Source organism: Ahaetulla prasina, chromosome 2 (assembly GCF_028640845.1).
Source record: "Ahaetulla prasina isolate Xishuangbanna chromosome 2, ASM2864084v1, whole genome shotgun sequence".
NCBI classification, from domain to species: domain Eukaryota; kingdom Metazoa; phylum Chordata; class Lepidosauria; order Squamata; family Colubridae; genus Ahaetulla; species Ahaetulla prasina.
This window is the reverse complement of record NC_080540.1, coordinates 209092503-209114125: the sequence shown is the minus strand read 5'-3', so window position 1 is coordinate 209114125 and position 21623 is coordinate 209092503. Positions and strand designations below refer to the sequence as shown.

General features: G+C 40.5%; 1 protein-coding gene across 1 annotated transcript in view; it reads left to right on the top strand.

Moving 5' to 3' along the window:
• Window positions 1-8639: 8639 nt before the first annotated feature.
• Window positions 8640-21623, top strand: part of PLPPR1 (phospholipid phosphatase related 1) — a 156862-nt gene continuing 143878 nt past the window's right edge. Inside the window, exon 1 of the mRNA XM_058171791.1 lies at window positions 8640-8958. The gene's annotated coding sequence lies outside the window, so the exon portion shown is untranslated. The remainder of the gene's footprint in view (window positions 8959-21623) is intronic.

Below are 21623 nucleotides of genomic sequence, written 5' to 3'. Positions count from 1 at the left end.
AATGGCAGAAGCCCTGTCTCTGTGGATTTGTTGATATACCAATACAGAATATTTGCATAGTTATTTCAGGATCCATCGGAAGAATGCCGACTGATGGAGAAGGCTAAGAGCCCAAGAAACATGCAGGAGAAAAGCAGTGCCTGTCAGTCAAGGTATGTAACACCTCAGAGGGTGAAACATTTGCAGAGGGGAGGCATCTCTGCCTGTGCTTCTGCTAAAGGAAGAAGGACCCAGGCCAAGCTCCTTGACCAGCCAACTGGTTCTTAGAGCCTCTACATGATCACTCATGAAAAAGGTCTCATGGTTACTTTTGATCTTTGGCCCCTTCATTTTCTCCCCCCAGAGAGGAAAAGCAAGAGCACTGGAGGCCGCGGCTGTCCACCATTTTGGAGATTTGCACTGAGTTGGTAAGGCCTGGACAGATCCTCCCCATGTGAAAAGAAGAAGCCCTGTCTGTGCATTTCTTGATATGCCAACAGATGGGAACTTTGACTTTTTATTTCAGGAACCACAAGTCCAACCAGTGGAGGAGAAGCTCTCTCCTGATGAGGAGTCATCTTCTTCAGAGGTAAGAAAGTTTTGGCAATGGGAAGTGGGAGAAATTGTGCTAAACATCCTTCTTAGCTTAAGGCTTGCAAAGGCACTCTTGCTGTTGGCCCATAGGGCCTGAATGCACCCTATCCTTTAGGAATCTTATTGGGTCACAGAAAGCTTAGGATTTAGCCTCCATACTGTCATTTTCAGGATTTGCTGACAGTCCTAGTGGGCTCCAGGACCAGCAGCCTCTGGGACTTGGACTCTCTTGCTGACCTTCTGCAGGAGGAATCTGAGGATAGTTGGGACCAGGATGCAGAGGCGATTTGGAGATTTGCATTGAATTGGTAAGGCCTGGACAGATCCTCCCCATGTGAAAAGAAGAAGCCCTGTCTGTGCATTTCTTGATATGCCAACAGACAGAATCTTTGGCTTTTTATTTCAGGAACCACAAGTCCAATCAGTGGAGGAGGAGCTCTCTCCTGATGAAGAGTCATCTTCCTCAGAGGTAAGAAAGTTTTGGCAATGGGAAGTGGGAGAAATTATGTTATACATCCTTCTTAGCTTAAAGGCTTGCAAAGGCACTCTTGCTGTTGGCCCACAGGGCCTGAATGTACCGTATCCTTTGGGAATCTTATTGGGTCACAGAAAGCTTAGGATTTAGCCTCCAAACTGTCATTTGCAGGATCCGCTGACAGTCCTGATGGACTCCAGGACCAGCAGCCTCTGGGACTTGGACTGTCTTGCTGACCTTCTGCAGGAGGAATCTGAGGATAGTTGGGACCAGGATGCAGAGGCGATTTGGAGATTTGCATTGAATTGGTAAGGCCTGGACAGATCCTCCCCATGTGAAAAGAAGCCCTGTCTGTGCATTTCTTAATATGCCAACAGATGGAATCTTTGACTTTTTATTTCAGGAACCACAAGACCAACCAGTGGAGGAGAAGCTCTCTCCTGATGAGGAAACAACATCTTCAGAGGTAAGAAAGTTTTGGCGATGTGGCCAATGTAGGCTATGTCATAATTCCTGATGCGAATGGGAGAAATTGTGGTATATATCCTTCTCCCCTTAAGGCTCACAAAGGCTCTCTTGCTGTTGGCCCATAGGACCTGAATCCACCCTATCCTTTAGGAATCTTATTGGGTCACAGAAAGCTTAGGATTTAGCCTCCATACTGTCATTTTCAGGATTTGCTGACAGTCCTAGTGGGCTCCAGGACCAGCAGCCTCTGGGACTTGGACTCTCTTGCTGACCTTCTGCAGGAGGAATCTGAGGATAGTTGGGACCAGGATGCAGAGGCGATTTGGAGATTTGCATTGAATTGGTAAGGCCTGGACAGATCCTCCCCATGTGAAAAGAAGAAGCCCTGTCTGTGCACTTCTTGATATGCCAACAGACAGAATCTTTGGCTTTTTATTTCAGGAACCACAAGTCCAATCAGTGGAGGAGGAGCTCTCTCCTGATGAAGAGTCATCTTCCTCAGAGGTAAGAAAGTTTTGGCAATGGGAAGTGGGAGAAATTATGTTATACATCCTGCTTAGCTTAAAGGCTTGCAAAGGCACGCTTGCTGTTGGCCCACAAGGCCTGAATGTACCGTATCCTTTGGGAATCTTATTGGGTCACAGAAAGCTTAGGATTTAGCCTCCAAACTGTCGTTTGCAGGATCCGCTGACAGTCCTGATGGACTCCAGGACCAGCAGCCTCTGGGACTTGGACTGTCTTGCTGACCTTCTGCAGGAGGAATCTGAGGATAGTTGGGACCAGGATGCAGAGGCGATTTGGAGATTTGCATTGAATTGGTAAGGCCTGGACAGATCCTCCCCATGTGAAAAGAAGCCCTGTCTGTGCATTTCTTGATATGCCAACAGATGGAATCTTTGGCTTTTTATTTCAGGAACCACAAGACCAACCAGTGGAGGAGAAGCTCTCTCCTGATGAGGAAACAACATCTTCAGAGGTAAGAAAGTTTTGGCGATGTGGCCAATGTAGGCTATGTCATAATTCCTGATGCGAATGGGAAATTGTGGTATATATCCTTCTCCCCTTAAGGCTCACAAAGGCTCTCTTGCTGTTGGCCCATAGGACCTGAATCCACCCTATCTTTTTCCAATCTTATTGATATGCAGAAAGCTTAGGCTTTAGCCTTAACACTATCATTTGCAGGATTTGATAGAAGTCCAGGGGGCATCCAGGATGAGCAGCCTTCAACACCTGGACTCCATTTCTGACATCTTGGATGAAGAGTCTGAGGAAAGCTGGGACCAGAATGCAGAGGCTTCGGAGGCCAGCCCTTCTTCCAGTCCATGAGTAAGAAAGATAAGAGTGTTTTCTGTTGGGGAGGGATGGAGTCCCTCTAGTCAGTTCTCCTAACATGAGTGAACTGTGCTGGAGAGCTCTGGGCAGTGGAGCAAGTTGACACCCAGCCCTTGGGACAATGTACTTAGGCTAACTAAGTTCTGGTGTGATTGGTTCATTTACTGCAAAGCAGCAGGGAAGGGCCCATTGCAGTGAACTGGTGTCCTAAATGGATGTGACCCACCCTGCTTATTCTTTTCCTTTTTGTGTGTCCTGCTGCTTCTGGGCAAAGCTTTAACAGGCAAAGAGTAGAGAGTCTACTTTTCTGGGGGATGTGTGGGGTGGGAGTGGAAATTCCTGTCACTCTGGAGATGGGACAGAAGCATTGTTCTGGTCATGGATCCCATTCAATAGATCCTCTTTTAGGAATTCTGAATCTCTTTTCCCTGATGGCTAAAGAGGAATCATTGTCATTCATAGTATTCTCCTGAAGAAGGGGAAGCCACCCTAGAGAATCTCAGCAGCTTGGAAGAGAACTATCTAGACCTCAATCTTTAATTAAAAGAAGTATCTATTTTAGCCTCTGCATGGATCACTGCCTTGTCGTGTTGAAGAGTCTTACGCAGCTAAGGGCCACCCAAGTCAGAAAGGTTATAGTGGAGGGTGCTGACACAATGTGGTCTACTGGAGAAGGAAATGGAAACCCTCTCCAGTATCAAAAGACTAAAAGCTATGATGCAAGTAAATGACCCCCTCAGATCAGAAAGTGCCTAATATGCTACCTGGGAAGAGCGGAGGGCAATTACAAGTAGCTCCAGAGAGAGCAAAGTGGTACTAATAATAGCCTTTGATTCCTCCCCCAGATGCTTCCCCAGACGCCTCTCGGAGGTTAGTTCGGAAGAGGAGGAACCAGCCCCAGGCACCTCAGGAAATGAGTTGGTCAATGGCTCCAAGCAGTCTGCTGAGAGTGATTTGGCTGAAGCGCAGCTGAAGCAGGGCAACCCTGAGGGTTCTGGTGGGGAAAGCACACAGCTGCAGGCAGTCGGTGATGAGGAAGAGGAACTGCCTTCTGCATTGATCCAAGAACACATAGGGCAGAGAAAAGGCAGGAGCAGAGAAGGTCAACCAGATTATTCGTGAAGAGAAAGCCTCACCGTTATTGATGGGCTGCACCAGAAGCTGGCTCTTTAGCACAGCAGACAGATGGAGGCGATGCTGGGAACAACTTGTTTGTAAGAAGGGGATTGGAGTAGAAGACCTCTGAGGTCCCATCCCCTCCAACTCAGTTATTCTGTCTGTACACAGAGGGACGGCTTCAGCAATGGAGTGTATGGAGACAGAGGGCTATATTACCCCGACCGACGAAGCCCAGCAAGGAGCCGCTTTCCCCCGAAGACCTTTCTATAATTGATGGCTTGTTTTTTATTGTTTGTTGCTGTTAGTTTTAATATTTGTTCATTTTTCAATTTGGTGGTTTTTTATGTTATCATTTATGTACTTTTTTGTTTACTGCTTAGAATTAAAACCAACAGTTAAATAAATAATGTTGTTCATTAACCACTATTATTCTCCCAGTTTTTTCACTGCTGTATAAGATACAGTGAATTAGTATTCAGTTACCATATTGATAGAAACCTGATACTTGCAGATGTTCCGCAGATATATACAGGTGATCAACAACTTACCACCACAATTGAGCACATTTATGTTGCTAAGTGAAACATTGTTAAGTGACCTTTGCCCCATTTTATGACCTTTCTTGCCACAGTTGTTAAGAAAATCAATGCAGTTCTTAAGTTAGTAACACAGTTGTTACAAGAATCTCACTTTCCCATTTCTTTTGCTTGCCAGAAGGACACAAAAGTTGATCACATGACCCCGGGACACTGCAACTGTCATAAAGATGAGTCAGTTGTCAAGTGTCTGAATACTGATCACATGACCATGGGGATGCTGCAATGGTTGTTAAGGGTGAAAAAAGGTCATAAGTCCCCTTTTTTCAGTGCCATTATAACTTTGAACTAAATGAATTGTTGTAACTCAAGGATCACCTGTACTTTCTGTAGCATCAACCAATGTATTGTCTAGTAAGTAGAATTTTATTCAGCAACTTCAGGAAGATCTGTCATTGGAACATCATGATGGTAGGCACAAAAAGCACAGTAGATCTGCTATGCCAGCATAAATTTTGTATTCTTCCAGAAAAAGGAATTTTACAGAATAATACCTAGGTTACAGTGTCTAATAGGCTATAATTTCATGGAAGTCATGCTAGGTTGTTGCTCCTATGCATACACTAGCAAAATACTGTATATGGCAACTCCAAATCTCTGGTAACAAATGCTCAGTCCTGCACATTGGCAATAAAAATCAGAACATCAAATACAAGCTGGGCGGAAATGATCTAAAAGATGACTTACATTCCGTCAAGGACCTAGGAGTACTCATTTCAAAAGATCTAAGCCCCAGAGCTCACTGTAAAAACATCGCTAAAAAGGCATTAAGAGTTGTCAACCTTATTTTATGAAGTTTTCTCTCTGATAACGCTATATTTCTAACTAGGGCATACAAAACCTTTGCCAGACTTATCCTTGAATATTGCTCACCTGTCTGGAACCCACACTATTTCAGACATTAATACAATAGAGAGGGTCCAGACTAAAATGACAGGGAAAGTGTCTGTCTTAACCTGGCATGAAGAATTTCCATGCACAGCGATTTCAATTAAAGTGTAAACAAAAATTCTACCTCATGTGAATGGCAAAGCTGCATACCTTGCTTTGATATTGTCAGTAATAACCTTGTTAATTTTTACATTTTCAGTTGAAAAAAAAGTGTTGATTCAAGTTCACTAAGAATTAAGAATATATGAGGACCATGAAAGTCCATTCTTCTGCCTTACTCACAATTGTTTCTCAGAAACTCAGGAATGTATTTTGTTTTAGATTGGGTGTAGACCAGGGTGAAATCTAGCAGGTTCTGACAGGTTCTGGAGAACCGGTAGTGGAAATTTTGAGTAGTTCGGAGAACCACGAATACCATCTCTGGCTGGTCCCAGAGTGGGATGGGAATGGAGATTTTGCAATATCCTTCCCCCAGGAGTGGGGAGGAAAAGGGGATTTTTCAGCATCCTTCCCCTGGAGTGGGGTAGAAATGGAGATTTTGCAGTATCCTTCCCATGCCATGCCCACCAAGCCACGCCCACAGAACCCGTAGTAAAAAAATTTGAATTTCATCACTGGTGTAGACTATGCACCATCAAGCAGAATATTGTTTTCTAAGGCTCTCTGGTAATTCAGAATTTAAAAAATGATCCAAAAGTGTTAGATACTGAACTCAGTACCCTCTCCATGTAAACACGCTCTGCCATTTCTAAAACTGGCATATTTGCCATTTGAATTCATGCCTTTCTCCAGTATCACCACAGCTGATTACAATGCACTGACATATGCATTTATAGTGCACCATTCAAGTGGTGCAGAAAGCAGCCCAGATATGAACATGCAGTTTGAAATTTCACTTTGTGATTGAAATGATGTATGTATATGTTCCTGTACATAATACGTCTAAGAAATAAAAGATCTAGACTGGACAGTGCTACAAGGAACAGGTGAATAGTGGCCTAAATAAATTCAGAAACAGATCTGAAACTGCTGCATTGATAGGATTAATTTGGAAAGCTTGGAAAAATTATTTTCTCCATATATGGGGAAATATCCAAGGGGGAATAAGTCATATGTTCATCTTATTTTAGTTCAGTTCTTGTTGCTGGATGGGGACATGAGTGAAAAGAAGTACCCAAGTACCCAAGTAGTCCTTGTTTAACAAACTGGTGGCTTAGTGATTGTTTGAAGTGACAACAGAACTCCAAAAGGTATTTATGACTTGGATTCAAAGTCTTTATGTCTGCCCCTTTCCCCATCTGCACTCATGCAATTGCATTGTGGACAACCAGTCCACATTCACAGCTCTTTGCAACATCCCACGATCACATGACTTCAATTTACAATGTTTTTTCTTGTGTTTACTTCCACTTTCTGGCAAAAAAGTGCCCATGGCTTCACTTAACAATTGCAGCTTTCCTTTAATGACCGCTTCAGAAACTGTTGTAAAAGTGGGTTGGTCATGATGACCCATTTAATGACCAGTAAGATTTACGACTTTAATTCCAGGGTCAATTATGATTGTAAGTCAAGGACTACCTGTATAATTATTTGCTACATCTTTGCTTGGAAGAAAACAAAGGAAGCCCTGCCAATAAAACCTGTGACATAACTGCTATAAGGTGCCAAATGCCATTATTCTTTTTTTCTAAGATATGAAAAATTATCAGTATTTTAATCTGCACATCTACATCTATTAAAGTGCTTTTGCATTAGTTCTGTAATTTAACCACTTCTGTAATTAAACCAACTTTTTCTGGAGAGATGAGTGCAGTTCCTAGACAGCCTTTCAGCGATTGCCATCCAAACATTTAGAGAATTAATTTCATCTGCCGCATGCAAACACACTTCAAGGAAGTTCCCCAGGAGCCCCTGGAAGCCACCTTTGAATTCTTTTCTCCCTTAGACACCTCCATGCATTCCCAGTACATTTCACTATCCTTGTTTTGTTGTCCTCTTTAAAAGGTAGAAAAACATAGCTGGAAGGGATCTTAGATGTCTTCTATCTAGTCCAACCCCCTGCTCAAGCAGAAGACCCTGTACCATTTCACAGAAATGGCTGTCCAGTCTCTTCTTAAGCCTCCAGTGCTGGAGCACCCAAAACTTCTAAAGGCAAGCTCTTTCACTGGTAAATAGTTCCAACTCTTAGAAAGTTTCTCCTCAGTTCTAGGTTGCTCCTCTCCTTAATTAGTTTCCATCTACTATGGTTTCTTGTCTTGCCTTCTGGTGCTTTGGAAAATAGGTTGACTCCCTCTTCTTTGTGGCAGCCCCTCAAATATTGGAACATTGCTATCATGTCGCCCCTAGTCCTTTTTTTTCATTTTACTAGAGGTACCTAATTCTGGCAACCGGTCTTCATTATATTTTAGCCTCCAGCCCCCCCCCCCCAATCATCTTTGTTGTTCTTCTCTACTCTCTTTCCATACACTTTCCATAGTCTGTTGACACTTTTTTAAAAAAAAATACTGGTATAGTGGTGACCAAAACTGGGTGCAATATTCCAGGTGTGATTTCATTAAGGCCTTATAAAGTGGTACTAGCACTTCTTGTGGTCTTTATTCTATCCCTCTAGGAACACTCCTGTGGAAGTAGTGATCTAAGAGATGATGCTGTAGAACAGCTCATGCAACTAGAAATTTAAGTGCAGCAAGAAATAGAATTGCGCGCTTATAAACTGCAGCGAAGCTGGAACCTCCTCTTCATCCTCATTTACACATAATTCCCTACCCCATCCTTTCCTCTTTCCCTCAACAAACAAGTAGAACCCGGGCTCCACGCAGGGAAAGGACGCCCACATGGCAAGCGAGACCGGGCAAGGCAAGTGAGGGAAAACAGCCCTTCGCTTTCCAGAAAAAGAGAGGCGGGAAGCCACCCAGGCGACACTAACCCACGCTAACGGAGACGGGCGGAAAGCAGAGGGCGCGCGACGACAGTAAAAAAAGACCACCACCACCAACCCGCTGCACAGCCCGCCACGCCCCCTTCGCCCACAGGGCAACTGGTTTTGGTTGCAGGACCCAGGAGGTCGGAAGCAGCACGAGGGGGCTACCGCGCACGCTGAGTATCCTCCGTCCTGCGCCTGCGCAAATCTGCTCTCGTTGGCTGGCGTTCTCCCTTCGATTCCCACCTCCTCACACCATCATCAATCTCCTTTTCTGCCCCGGCTGTTTCTTCTGTTGAGCAAGTAGGAGACAGTGTTTCCCCCTTTACGCACACACACCATCCCTCTTCCACCTCAGGACCTTGGTAAACCAGGAGTATCCGGGCTCTGAAAGAACAGATCCTCCGCCGAAACCCCAAAGTGCAGCCTCTCCCGTACATGCATCGCTACACACGGAGATCATGATCGTACATTGGATGGAGACGGCGTCTCTCGGCAGCCTCTTGAGTGGATATTGCTACTCCTAGCTTGGATAGCGGCGGTGCTGGAGAAAAGGACAAGGAGAGCCGGAGAAGCGCCCGGAGGTGAGACAAGGGACGGAGATCGGAGCCGCAGTGGGTTGACTCCGAAAGGGGGAGGGGGTTTGCGGTCTAGAGGCAGATCCCTGGGGCTGAGCCCCTTGGCTGCGGTGGGGGTGAGGGTTAATCTCGCCGGAAAACTTTGCTTTCTTTCTCCGCTTTTTAGTTCGGGCAAGGAGCGATGAAGGGACACAAAGAGCCCTTGGTTAGGTCTGCGGGGAAATTGTGGGAATATTAAAAGAAGACGCAGGGTGAAAAAGGCGCAGCTTGCAATTGCGAAGTATGTGCGTGTATGTGTAAGAAGCCTCGGGACGCCTGGCAATATTTGCTACGCGTTGCCTGCCGTAGAGGATTTATCGGGCTTCCACGAGGCATTTTTAAAAAAAAAGTGTGCTAGTGTAAGTGTGTGTGCGCGCGCGCAAAACAACATACAAGCAGAGCTGCCTGCGTTTTTCTTTGTACCAGAGGATCTTACAGCCCAGATACCTGATTGCTGCGTGGGTGACTATGCTTTTCGTTGCGCGGAGAATCATTCGGATGCTTTGAGTTGTGTATGTGTGTGTAGAAGATGCTTAGCACTTCTTTATATGTACAGTTGGATTTCCCAAACGTAATCGTACCAAGAAGAAAAATGTACCCGAAACTTGGATGCGAGAGAAGCAAGCAACATTAAAAAGCCTCTTAACTGATGGAAGGGTTGGGACTAGCGAGATCTACCTAAGTAAAGTTTTGCCGCGCATCTTGGTTTCTGGAGTTGGATTTGTGCGGAGTGCCTACTGCTAAGCAGCTTGGCCTCTCTATTCTTCTATCTAAGGGGTGTGCGTTGCTCTCTTTTTCAATGGCATTTTGTGCATTCTGCTGAGAGGCTCAGAAGCAACTGCAACATAAGAGGTTCTCCCCCCACCCTATTTTTGTTACTGTTGATCTGCCGCGGTTGAAAAGGCTCCACCTGTGCTACTGGCAGATGAAAAGTGATTTATGTGTGCACAGGCCAGGGGAAAAAACCCTTGTGATTTATTGTTGCTATTTGGATGCAGCTAAATGCATGTTTCAGGAAGGCAAGACAATGTTGGTGACATTAATGGATATTGAAAATGAGTTAATTGCAAACATGTGGGATGTTTTGAGCTGACTAAAAGTACTTAGTGTGTAGAAGCCAAGGAAGGCAGTCTAGTGTCCTCCATTTTGGACTGCAACAACTCTTTCATTGTTATACTTTTGGTGGATGGAGTTTTGGGAATTTCCAGTCCAAAAGTACCAAATTGCCTATATCCAATATAGGAGATTGTATATCATAGCTTTATAAATTTTAGAGGCTGTTTCCTGTTGACTTTTCCCATTTGCAGTGCATGCCAGTGGAATGTTGTGTTGCTAAGTATTTCCTCTCTACTGTTTTTGTGGAGAAGAATGTGCTTCAGAAAGTGAGCTGTTTATCAGAGCATCAAACCATCACTCCTGTAATAAAAAATGTCACAGGTGTACCAGCCTGGAAGTTGTTCCTGTTGACCTAGAGATGTAGATTAGTAAGAGGTGATTGTGGTTGATGCCTCAGAATGGAAGAAAGGACTCTGTTACTCTGGTAGTTCTTGATATTTATTGAGGCCGGATTTGGTGACTAAACCTTCAAATTAAATCCTGGCAAAGATTTTGTACTACATGATTCCTGTTTGATTGCCACTTCCTCACTGAGGGATGAAACAAACCTATTTTCTCTTTATACATCCATTTTTGCTACTGAGAAAAGCTACACAAAAGCTAGTTCTGGCTCTTTCATGAGTTGGTATTTGGATTCATATTTCTCAGCTATATGTGATTTCATTTTATTTAGCTTAGCATTTTGGTGAACCCAGACATTGTAGCTTAGCAGGAAACCAAGCTATTATGATTTGTTCAACAACCATAGTTAACATCCTAGTCCAGCTTTAGGTGTGAATGCAGTACTTGTGCTTGGTACAAGAGTTTGCAAACAATTATGTCCCCATTTCTTATGCAATAATTTACTAAAGTGATAAAAGTTAGTAATTTAAGAATATATGGATGAATAGTCAAACTTCAGCAATAAACTTAAAATAAATACTTCTGGCATGGCAAACATAACATGAATAAGTAAAAATTAATAAAAAAGAATAGATACTATTGTTATTATTTGCAAAATTATCTTTTGTTTATCTAAATAAACATTGGGAAGAACAAATGATGAAACACAAATATTTCTGAAATAGCAAGACTTGGTAGGTAGCACCTAAAAACAATTGGGTTTTTAAAAAATATATTCCAGTAAACAAATATAAAACTCTTTGATTTTGTAAATTTGTAGTAGGAAAAATTAATTCACTAGTTTGGGATATGCTGGTGTGACTTAAAATATGTTAAATTTAATATATAGCTTAGAGCAGGGGTCCCCAACCCCAGTCTGTGGACCTGCACCGGGCCACATCCCATCTACAAGATGCAGGCAGCATGTGAAACCACACCCCATCTAGGCTAAGGAAAAACCTGTTTCCACAGAACTGATCTATGGTGCCCAAAAGATTGGGGGCCATTGGTTTACCAATCATACACTGCAATTCTTCACTGCAATTTGTGATCTAAAGTGTTTAGAGACTAAAATTTCCAAAATTCTTGGCCCAGTTGGAAAGTACCAAGTAGAGGAAGTTTGACAACATTGCATTAAGCCTTGTTGATTGTTGAGTAAGGCACAATGGGTCCCCATATAAAGTGCACTATGGAATTCGCACTGCAGATTAAGCCAGACTACCATGTTATGGATGAATATATTGTGATGTAAATTATGGCTACAAGATCTGGAGTGCAACATGTTGGATGACTACTGGATAACAATAAAGAGATACAAAAAAACTGTTTGGTGCCTTCTAGTGGTCTAACTCAGATTTTACAGTCCAGATCTGATGCCTCCAATATAAAATAATTGAAATGAAATAAAATCTCTGTCCAGATAATCAGCGTAATCTATTTACTGGCAGCAAACATACCCTTGAGGCAGTAAAGGGGGAAAATGCTTGTGTGTGTGTATGTGTTTACTCTCAGCCAAAAAAGTAGGAAATGAAAAAGTAGGACAGACAGTGAGGTCTGCTTCAAAGAATAAAAAAACGGCACCAAAACTCTTGGGAAATTCTTCAGTTACAGGGTAAGAAATAACTTGACAGAACAGTACCTCCTGAATGACTACACCAATATTATAAATGAAACAAACAAAATGTTAAAAAGTTATATTTATGTAGTTACTTATCAAGCACATCTAAATTATATTAAGGTAACCAAAATATCTTTACAATCCCCAAGGCATGTCACAATTTTTGAGCACCCCTAATGTTTGGAAATTGAAGGTTGAAAACTTACATCAATATTACAGTATGCTTTCCCCACTAAAATCTCTTCTCTTTTCCCTTCCCTTCCTTCTCTCTTCTTCGTCTTTCTGTCTTCTGTCACATCACTATTGTGGCTAGCTTTCTCCCTCATAGTACTGGTTTCATTTCAAAAGGTTGACTTTTTTTTATTGTATTTTAAAACAATCCATTTTTATGATGTGTTGTATGGTTTTAAATCATGAGTTGTTCCCCGTGGAGGAGCAGCACAAGAAATGTAGGAAATCAATTTCTAGATAAGGTAAGTATGATCTAAATCCCAGGACAGAACAAAGCGATCTGATTAAAAGTCCTTCTTCTGGGTCTGCCTTAGAAATTTCCTGTTTTCCTTAACCCAATAGATATGGTGATTACATAGCCTTGGAAAGAAACAAACAAGATGCTAAATTAGCATGAGCAAAAAAAAAAAATAGCCACCTACTAGGCAAGAATTACACATCTTAGTTTTTCAATAAAGCTCTCCCTGAATCACATACTGATAAGAACTGCTTCTAAAGATTATGTGTGAGAAATGCAGCTGCCTTGTGAATCATGTCAGTAGCAGAAATTGTTTTCTTTTGGAGATGCCAGGTTTCACAAATTATGTTTTGATTGAGCATGACTCACTAATGAATTTGTCAGATTAAGGCTGTTCATAGGTAGGAGCATTGTATGTATAAACCAGCTCCCACATGTTGTAAAACATCCCACAATAGAGCAATATGCATATCTTTACAACATTCCAGCTGCAAGCTACTTTGGACTGGAAAAAATTAGGATTTATCCTTGCTGTTATTCAAAGCAGTGGTTACTATGGGTAGTCATTGTTGGGCAAGGAAATCCTAGTAGAATTTCTGTTTTGTTTTTTCCTCCCAGAATTAGTGTCTGTTATTGATAGTTTCTTCATTGAGCAGTTTCAACTCTTATACTAACAGCAAATGTAAGTGGTGAATTATGATAGCCACATAGCTTATTTTGTTAGGGAATGGGGTGGAATATTCTCATACAAGACATGACTGCCTGGCAAACTCTTAACATTCTGTTGGCAATATTTTGTTTAGGCTCCTCTTAAACTCAGTTTTGGGAGATTCAGTTGTTTTGCATGTATTAATTTGTGTTATTCTAAGTATTTTATAGTCATCTGAAGGTCCTGGATATAGCCCAAGCATGCTTTCTTGCTTCTGAAACATTTCCTGCCTTTTGGAAAACATTGTTGATTTTGAACGATTAGAGTCATGGCAATGGATTTAGCTGGAGGAAAATAAACATACACTAAGCATTGCACCTAGCAGGGTAACCTCTGTGTTGTGGGAGATTGGTAGCAGCATTTCATGCATTCATCCTGCACAAATCTCTAGCAAATGTCAGGCTGTTATGATTGCAAACATAGACTTAAAAATGTGTGGGCAGTGTCTAGTAAAAGCTTTTAAAGCCATGCAGTGTCTTCTGACAATTTTCTGCAACCAAAAGTTGAATCTGAGTTGTCAAAATAATCCCTGCTTAAAGAATGAGCAGATCAGTTGCTTTTTCTTGCCCAAAAATTCCTGAGGAGGTTTGACAAAATTCCTGGCCAGAACGGCATTCTATCTGAAGTCACCTTTTATGGAAGCTAGTTATTTAGCATAACTGGCTAAAGAAAGAAATATCTCAACAAGAGTTCTTTCATTCTATTTTATCCATTTTAGACAGACTCCCATCCATCTATCCATCTATCCTCTATCTAATTCATCTCCCCAAACCACTAAGTGTTATTATTTGCAATGTTTTAACACACTACAAGGGGATATAATTAAATAAATGGTTGAAAATACTACAATATTCAGGATATTTAATTAAACATAACTGCAAATGAGAACAAAGTTAGTTTTTATTCCTGATTCATTAGCACACCACTCAAAAGCTATCAATCCACTAAAGTTCTGCACTTCTATATAATTTAGTACTATATCTACCCAACTGCTGCTTAAGGAAAAATATGATTAAAACCAATGATCAGCAAAGGAACGATTTTCCTCCCTCCCTCCCTTAATTTTCGTTCTGCCTGAAACAGCTGCAGACAGGTGCCATGTATGCCATGAAGCACCTTTTTCAAATTACTTTCAAAGCACAGCACAACCCTCTTAATTAGACACCAATGAATGAAATATTTCAAGAGCTGTGGTGGTGCAGTGGTTAGAATGCAGTATTGCAGACAAACTGCATTCCCACAGATACAAATTCAGTCCTGATGGGCTCAAGGTTGACTCAACTTTCCACCCTTCCAAGGCTGGTAAAATGAGGACCCAGATTGTTGGGGGCAATATGCTTGGAGCGGAGCTGTAAAGCACTATGAAGTGGTATATAAATTGCGTATATAATTATATAAATATAAATCATACATGCTATTGCTATTTCCTGAGACTACAGTTTGAGGATTTCAAATGGAAAACAGGATGTATTTGTATGCTTGTTTGCACTCTCTCTCTCTCTCCTAACTTTCTTAACTATTCTTTAATTTAGATATAAAAAGCATGCTGTCTTGGAAATTGATATATGTCTGATCTGAGAATCATAGCAGAGGTCCCTGAAGAATTTGGTAAAGCTTCAGAAGGATGATTCTTGTTTTAATAGATTTTTTAAAGGATTTCTCCTGAGCTCAGTTGCCATAAAATCGTCAACCTTACATCTTTCTCTTCCAAAAAGAATTATTTTTATGTATTAGGGAATACTCATGGACATTTGGAAGTTTGGTTGGACACATTTCTGTCTTGTTTGTTTTCCTGCTTAGAGGAACGTGGAGAGTGATCCTGAGAGACTCAATAGTAAAATTTGTTGCAAACTACATACAGATACAGTGACTTGAAAAATGGCATTTTGTCAAAACAGACATTGCCCTTTCCATGTAATCCTTTTTTAAAAAACCCAATGGGAATTGGTTTTGTTAGTTGAATTGAAAAGAAGATTGGATTTTGCCAAGTTGTATTGATATCTTGAAATGAAGCATGCACAGTAGCTCAGTTTAAAATCTATTGAAATATACATAGAAACTCTCTGGCAATCCACTAAAATTTTAACCAATTATGTGACAAAAATGTCTGGTTTGGTTCTTTCAACCCAACAAGACAGACACAGACTTCAGAGGATAATTAGAACTCCAGAAAAAACAGTCACTACCAACCTGCCTTCCATTGAGGACCTGTATACTGCATGAGACAAAAAGAGGGCTGTGAAAATATTTACAGACCCCTCACATACCGGACATAAATTGTTTCAACTTCTACCCTCAAAACGACGCTACAGAGCACTGCACACCAAAACAACTAGACACAAGAACAGTTTTTTTCCCAAACGCCATCACTCTGCTAAACAAATAATTCCGTCAACACTGTCAAACTATTCACTAATTCGCTGCATTACTATTACTATTAGTCTTCATATCGTTCCTATTACCCATCTCCTCCCACTTATGACTGCATGACTGTAACTTTCTTGTTTGTATCCTTACGATTTATATTGATATTGTTTCCTAGTATGATTTGATCGCTTATTTGTACCCTATGGCTATCATTAAGTGTTATACCTTATGATTCTTGACTAATGTATCTTGTCTTTTTATGTATACTGAGAGCATATCAAAGACAAATTCCTTGTGTGTCCAATCACACTTGGCCAATAAAGAATTCTATTCTTGCCATCTTCTCATCCTTCTCACTTCTCATCTTTCCTTCTACCTTCTCAAATTGGTATATTATGATTTATCAATTGTTGTTTGTATCTTATGATTTATGATTGTACCGTATGATTTATGAATTACTATTTTGTTGTTTGTATGTACACTGAGAGCTTATGCACCGAAGACAAATTTCTTGTATGTCCAATCACACTTGGCTAATAAAGAAGTCTATTCTATTCTATAATTTTTATCTCTGGGCCATCCCAGATCAAATATTCTCAGTTGATTCTTAATGATAAAACTTTTCCTTAAGTTTTTAATTTTAACTGGGATCTTTCCCAACAATTGGATCTCATTGCCCAAAATCATAAGCCTCTGTTGTAGATATATCTGCATTATTTGCTGTTCAAAAAACTTCTTTTACTTGGATATAAGTCCATTCTCTATCAATCTTCTTAAGAAAGTCTAGTTCATTACCATCAGTTCTGTCAACTCTTTTAAGTTTTTAGAATCCATGACACTTTTAGCCTTCTCCAACAAGCCTATAATTTTCAAATCAAACTTCTCTTTCAAATCTATCACAGCTATAAATTAGATTCCAATCTGTCCTATTGTAAATCTGGCTTAGCTGCTGTTACTTGTATCTGAGCATCTTCTTTGGGTTGATTTAAAATCATTGTTATTTTATCAAACTTCTTATCTAAATTTTCAATTTGAACTTGTTAGTTGAAAAGCATTTTTTTTCAAAGGCTTCTGAATTTATGGTACATTTTTATGGAAAGCCCAATGTCAGCTGTTGAGTGTGAAATTCCAGCTATCATCTGCCCATCAGCCACAGTTAGATAGATAAATTGAGAAAATAAATGACACATTAGAACAATGTCTTCATTGATCTATTAATCATCAGCATGATGACTTGCACATTTACTCATAGTGGGCATTCACTTATAATATCCCAGTTCACAAATGCACTCATTAATCATAAATTTATGCCATGTCCTTGCTTTTGCTAGGTAACTCCTGGCCTTTGTTTTACCCGGTGGCTTTGTCTGAGGTCCTGATCTCAGTGGTGGAGTCCTGACCTCAGTGGTGGAGTTGTCAGGGAACTTATGGTTCTGGGGAACTGCCTTCTCAGGGCTCAGAGGCAGAGATGGCCTAAGAATTCAAGGCCACCATGACAGTCATGAAACTCGTGCACCTTATAGAAGACCCAATTCACAAAGGGATCACACATTAGATCTTTGTCTCAGGACAGTGGCAAAGTGATCTGAGATTAGGGGACATTAACACTAGTCCCTTGGCCTGGACACATGGACAGATCACTTGGTCCTGGAATTATCTAGCTGCCTCCCACTGCAGGGAGGATGGGCCTATTTGGTCTGTCCATTCCATGATTGATGGACCCAATAGGGTTTCAGAAGGAGCTTGGGGTTATTCCCAAGGTTCTCATGACTTTGCTGAGGTCTGAATTGCAGCCTGGAATGAGTATGTGACAAGGGCCTTGAATCTTGAATGATGCTGGAGGAATATGAAGGATGAAGCTGACCAAACATTGACATTAGAACTTGTGGCAGTAAGAGCGCAGTGAAGCTTGCTTACTTCTTTGCTCTTATTGTGTGTGCTACAGGGCTTAACTCTCTCCCCTCCTATTTAATATAGGAAGTCCTCGACTTGCAACAGTTCAGTTAGTGACCGTTCAAAGTTACAATGTCACTGAAAAAAGTTACTGTCTCGTATTTATGATGGTTGCAGTGTCCTGGAGTCACGTGATCCCCTTTTGCAACCTTCTGACAAGCAAAGTCAACCTTAACAACCAAGTTACTAATTTAACTACTGCAGTGATTCATTTTTAACAGCTGTGTCAAGAAAGGTCGTAAAAAGGGGCAAAACACACTTAACAAATGTCTCATTTAGCAACTTAAATTTTGGGCTCAATTGTGGTTGAAAATTGAGGACTACCATTATTTTTGAGCTCTCTGTGGTCAGGAGAATTGACATCTCTGACTGAACAGGGATAACAATCCCCCATACTGCTCTGATACACAATTTGGCAATCCCCTTGGATTTATGGCTCCTGCTGGAAGAGCAGGTGGCAGCCATGGTAGAGAGTCTTTGTACTAATCTCTCTTGTATGCCAGTTGCTGTACCAAGAGACCTTGCTCATAGTTACACATGCCTTTATTACTCCTGTTTGGATTACTGCAATGCACTTTACATGCATTGTAAAGTGAAGACAATTTGGAATCTGCAACTGGTCCAGAATGCAGCAACCTGATAGCCCAAGACAATTATTCCTATTTGGAAGCTCTTCCTGTTCAATATCACGTTTGATTTTCTGTCTTTCATTCCTGCTGCCCAGTAATACACTTTACTGTATAAGTCTACAGTTGGAGAACTTGTAAGAGCACAAGGCGCCTCTGTTCAGTTAATTAAAACAACTGGTTTCTGCCCTCTGGAACATCTTGCCTCCCCCTGAGGTGAGATTGGCTTCCATCCTTCTGACTTTCTGCAGGAGCCTGAAGACATGGCTCTGCCAGATGGCTTCGGGCGCAAACTGGGGGGAGCAACACACCGGAGGTGGTTGATGAAAAAAGAGGCAATCCCACCTTCTCACCCCAGTGCATTCTGTTCCCTCTCTCCCCATCTTTTAACTATAATTTTATCTTGATTGGGAGTTTCATCTTTATTGTTTTAGATATATTTACTTGTTAGGATTTTAATATTTTAATCCTGTAACTTATCCAGAATTGTTTTGTGTGAGATGGGTGGCAAATAAATTTACTTAACAAGCAAGCAAGCAAATAAATAAATGACATTTTCCAAGTCTGCTTGAGAAGCTGTTCCGTTTTGTCCCTGGTTGCATGAGCCTGGGAAATGGCATGGCTGCTTTAATGAACACGCTGAAAATTTTCAGAATTGGAACAGCTCATTGGGTGCAGGAGAATATAGGATATTTTGCACCTAACAAACTCACTCTTCATGCCCAACTGTCCTCCTGAACATTCTTTCTTTTCATTTTATTATCTTGACAACATGCTTAATTATAGGCAATCCTTAGTTAACAACTGCCCTGTTCAGCAATCTCTCCGGGTCAGGGGAGGGGAAGTACCTCTTATCCTAAATTCTTTTTAGTGTGTAGATGTATTTCCATAATTATGAGGCTGGAGGAGCAAGACAAAGATTATAGGGAAAGCTTGGAAAAATACAGTTGGGGAGAGAATTTCTTCTTTACTAGCGGTAAATGGAGCGCTCATTGCCTCAGGTTGTTTTATATGATGGGAATTCCTTTTTTCTGCCTGATAAACTTCACCTATCTTTTTATTGCTAGGTCGTGTCACATTGTTATCGTGGTGGATCTGCTATCATAGATAGTTTCCTTTTATCATGTCAACTTGCCACCAAATGAAAGCAAGCAGGCTGTGATGTGATAAGGAAGAGCAATCCTTGATAATGTATCTAGGATAATAGTCTTACAAAATGAAACAATCTGTTGATAGTTGTTGTGAAATTAAAATTATCACCTACAGTACATTGGCCTGAAATAGACACACACGTAACATTGAAACGAGGTTTAAATAGTAGCAGCCTTTGTTTTTTCAGCCTTTTTAAAGCAGATTGTAGTGATAAAGAAATTAACATACTATAAAAAAATAGAACTTAATTGCTCTGTTTGTATGATATTCTTATCTGCAGAATCGTCAATGAACATGAAGTTGGATCAAGGGGCCCAAACTATTTGACCTTAAGGAGATTACTTTTAATATTAAAAAGGCCCAGGTTTCTTTGGCACTCATGTAACTCCCCCTAGTGAGCTATTGTCATCTGAATGGCAGACCAGAGGGAAGAGTCAGCTCTTCTGCTTTCTGTGATAGAAATAAAAGTCATAGATAGGCTTTCAAAAAACAAATTTCTCTATGCATTTCCTTTCTTTGACACTTCCAATTTGGTATCCCCATTCCTCATAGCTACATAAGAAAGTTGAAAAAAAGGGCAGAAATGGGTGGGTAAATAGGACTCCCCACCTCCTTGTGATCCTGTCAATGGTGGTGCTGACCTTGATCTTATCGCTGTTGATTTTTTTAAAAAAAATGTTCCAGTAGAACAAAAAATAGAAAGCTGGGAAAGAGGCGAAAACCTCTCTGGCTATTCTGTGCCAGCTGGGAAGAAAAGGAAAGAAAATGGCAGACAGATGACAGATGAAGTCATCCCAGCTCTTTTGCTGCTGGTGCATGCAGGTCACTTAATTAGCAAGTGGAATGAATGCAAACTTGATTAATATGTGGATGAAAGATGTTATTTCCCAATGTCAAGATGAGAATCTTTTTTTAAAAAAAATTATAAGATGTATTTTGAGCATTTTTAAATAACTGTGGGCCTAATTTGTTTCATTGCTTTTCCAGCTAAGGACAAAAGTCAACCTATTGCTTGTGAAAACAAGGGGCACACCATTGAATCATTTGCTGAATGATCATCTTAAGATGAAAGCATTAGAAATATAACCAGAATTCCAATCGTATTTCCAAAAGCAACATATGGGAAGGAATGGCAGGAGCTATTCCTTGGAATGGGGGGTGGGGAGGAGAGGAGGATGCCTGTGAATCCTTTAGCCAGTTTCCAATTAGTGTTACCTAGGCTGAATATATAGAACAACATATAAGTATATAGATATAGGAAAAGTTATTTTCATTAAATATCCAATCTTCATCAAGGCAATAGAAGACAGAAATTCTATATATCCAGTAAATCAAGCTGCATCGATAAAAATGTATTTCACACATAAGCTTTCAAAAGGATGGAAAAAAATAATGGCAATAGCACTTAGACTTGTATACCGCTTCATAGTGCTTTACAGACCTGTCTAAGAGGTTTACGGAATCAGCATACTGTATGTGTGGATACAGTAGCTGACTTACAACAGTTCATTTAGTGACTGTTACAACGGCACTGAAAAAAGTGACCTATGAATATTTTTCACACATATGACAGTTGCAGCATCCCCATGGTCATGTGCTTACATTTGGCTGCTTGACAACTGGTTCATATTTATGGTGATTGCAGAGTCCCGAGGTCATGTGATCACCTTTTGTGACCTTCTAACGAACAAAGTCAATAGGAAAGCTAGATTCACTTAACAACAGTGTTACTAATTTAACAATAAAAATTATTCACTTAACAAATGTGACAAGAAAAGCTGTAAAATGGGACAAAATTCACTTAGCCACTGTCTTACTTAGTAACATAAACTTTGGGCTCAATTGTAGTCATAAATTGAGGACTATCTGTACTCTTTTGTTTATTTGCATTGTTAATATTTGTTTACTGATTTAGCTATTTAAACTAATTATATTGTATGGTATGTTGTAATTATTGGGACTACCTGATTTGTATTGCACTTTGATAAATAATAAATGTCCATAGATCTGGATCTAGGAACATCTAATTCACATCATCAGAATTTCTGAAACTTATGATTGCTACATCTGCATGCACGAAATCTAGAAATGCTACCATAGCTTGTTTATATGATATTTATACAGTTATTTGCATATTAGTAGCAATGAATAGTAGGATAAGGCAGTGGAGAATAATGCAATATGATATTGCTAACAAAATTATACTGGACATTTTGGAAAGGAAAATGTAAAGAGATATAT